Genomic DNA, 3,330 nt, shown 5'->3' on the forward strand with positions numbered 1-3,330 from the left:
TGCTTCATCAATAGAGTTAATAAACTATAGAGGACGAATGTCGCTGCTGTTCCCTTTGTTCTCGCTCGCAAACATGTCGGGTATCTATCTGTCAAACTGCATACTTTTTCGCTTTGACACTTATAGCCCGGCCTATCTCCGCCAGCAAGAGATGTTTCGGCAGCGACGCCAGCGACATTCTTCCTCTATAGTTTATTACCTCTATTGCTTCATCAGCTCATCGGAATCAACCCCCTGTAGAAAGCGTTAGTTCTTGAAGCCGCCGCCTTTGGTGGGGCGCCACAGGTTTGTTTACACACCAAATTTCAATTTTCCCGTTCAGCAAAATGAATTGCTGGAATGGTATCAGCAAACTATTGTTTGCCGAACATTCAGTAAAGGTAGCTGGAGAGTCAGCGAAACGGGGAATTGCTGGAACATCAGCAAAGAAGTTGTCAAACACTTTGCGTTTTGTGTCTCCAGCAATGAACAAGCAGGAGCATGCGAATATTCCTCCAACAAAACAACAGATTTTCGAACATTTTCATCGATATTTTTATTAAATGGAATGTGCCTTGGAATTATCCACTTCTATAATGATCGCTGCATACATTAACTACCGAAAATCAAATTAAATCGAACATTTTTTACTAATTTATGTTTTGATTGAAAAAGAAAAAGGCAAAAAAAATCCGGTCGGAATCCAGCTCGGACAAAATTGCTGAACAACCAGCAAGCCAAGCTGTCAAAACGCAGTGCTGAAAATTCAGCAAGAAATATTTTGCTGGATGAATTACTGGTTTTACAGCATGTCAAAAACCAGCAAAATTTTGCTGATTTCCAGCGAAATAAAAATAGTGTGTAGAAATGATCGTTTTTCGCTCACGAATTCTGGAGCTCGATTTAAATAGGTCGTATGTGCTTTTGTCGATTAAAAATTCGATCAGTTCAGGCCAAACATGTCTAATGGTCCAATCTGCAAAAGAGAGGCTCTCTTTGGTTTCCCTCTCTTTCGGGAATAGCTCAGCTGTTTGTTTGTATTATCATTGTCTCCTTGCATTGAACGATGGTCAAACAAATCGTCTTTTGATTTGTACTGCAAAAATAGTTGAAAAGTCTACCATTACATTGCAATAATTGAAAGAGAAAGAGAACAAAGAGAGACTCTCAAATGCAGATAGGACCTATTGAAATGTTTGGCCTGAGTTGGATTCGCTTATTATAGCGAAAACCGTTGAAATTGAGCAAAGTTTATACATACAGCAGAATCCTCACAAAACAGGCTTTCTGTTCCATCATTAAAAGTTTGCAAAATATCTGCCATATTGCTACAATGATTAAAATAAACTGATCGAATTTTATATCGACAAAAGCACATACGACCTATTCAAATCGAGCTCCAGAATTTATCTTCGCACGACAAAGTTCGCTTCCGCACGTAGCAGATTGGCCAGCAGACTGAAATTTCGTACACACTATTTTTATTTCGCTGGAAATCAGCAAAATTTTGCTGGTTTTTGACATGCTGTAAAACCAGTAATTCATCCAGCAAAAATTAGTAAAAAATGTTCGATTTGATTTGATTTTCGGTAGTTAATGTATGCAGCGATCATTATAGAAGTGGATAATTCCAAGGCACATTCCATTTAATAAAAATATCGATGAAAATGTTCGAAAATCTGTTGTTTTGTTGGAGGAATATTCGCATGCTCCTGCTTGTTCATTGCTGGAGACACAAAACGCAAAGTGTTTGACAACTTCTTTGCTGATGTTCCAGCAATTCCCCGTTTCGCTGACTCTCCAGCTACCTTAACTGAATGTTCGGCAAACAATAGTTTGCTGATACCATTCCAGCAATTCATTTTGCTGAACGGGAAAATTGAAATTTGGTGTGTACATATTGTTCAATATGTTTAGTGTTCTTTGTTAGATTTACAAGACGCACAAGTATGAAAATACATTTAACCCATTTAAAACAACACTAAAGTAAATTAAATTTAAATGTCGCACCTGCTCCAACAGAAAAATTCACTGTGTTTTCAGCCTTATGCAACCGCCGATTCAAATCAGCACCACGTCCAGCACCATATTTTTGGCTTCAATCCAGTTGTATGTGGATGACAGCCGTTTCATGGGGTTGATCGGAATAGCTTGATTCTCTCCCGATTTGAACCACTGGACTTTTGTACATGGGAATACATGCTAGGGAACCTGGGCGACGGGAAGAACTTGGTTTTGGAAACCTTCAAAAACCGTTTGGTTAGAATTTGGGATGAAATACTGGACGAGGAGGTGCGTGCGACATATAATAACTTCGAGAAGCGTCTGCGGGCCGTAATTCAAATCAAAGGGGAATGATTCTAATTGACCCAAATACTTTGTAAGTTTAATACTTTGTTGTGTTATTAAAAGTGAATTTGCAGAAAAATTAAATCCTGTTTGAATTTTGCATTAGTTTTCGAGTGTATCATTTCTACGTTGCCACCCTGTATTTTGGTCCACCTTGGGAATTTTATTAATTTTATCATATAATCTCTACGAAATCTTGGCAAATTTTTATTGGAAGTTCCAATACTGCCCCCATTTGCACAACAGTCCCATGTGAATAGGAAACCCAGCAAACATGGGACTGTTATGCGAATGGGGGCACAATAATAGTTTGCCAAGATTCCAATAATAATTTGCTAAGATTTTGTAGAGATTATAGAATAAAATTAATAAAATTCCCAAGGTGGGCCAAAATACCAGCCAGGGCCAAAATACGTCCACTATACCCTAACGTTATTACCACAGAAAACAGACGTAACACCTACAACAATTTTCGTGAAAATTCATCGCCTAGTTCACAGTGGAAATGTTTCACGAAACACTGTATTGTGCAATATCTTCAACAGAAGGCGCTAGTGTGAAACGTCAAACGGATAGAAAAACGATGCGTGCGCCACTAGTTGTAAAAGCTTCAACATGAATATTTAAAATAAAAGTTAAAAGCGTGGTCGATGGAAATTTCGCAAGTGTTACGTCTGTTTGTCTGTGTTGTTACCACTGGGTAGACATTGTAAACCTTCTGCCACTCTTTAGGTAGACACTACAGTCCTTTCCTCTTTAGAAAACTTCCAAAATAAATCATGCAAACTATAAATACATACATAAAGGTATCGGCGGCGCGCCATACGCTGCTTTTTGTCACGGCGCCGATTTTCATTTTTTGCGCCGATGATCAGTGCTCGAACAAAATTAAGTTTTTGTTCGCCACGTATGCCACTGCATTTTTATATATATAGATACAGTGCTTGATATTTGTTTGACAGTGACAATATCTTTTCGGAATCACAGTAAAATGTGGAGAAC

This window comes from Aedes albopictus, chromosome 3 (assembly GCF_035046485.1).
Source record: "Aedes albopictus strain Foshan chromosome 3, AalbF5, whole genome shotgun sequence".
Lineage (NCBI taxonomy): Eukaryota > Metazoa > Arthropoda > Insecta > Diptera > Culicidae > Aedes > Aedes albopictus.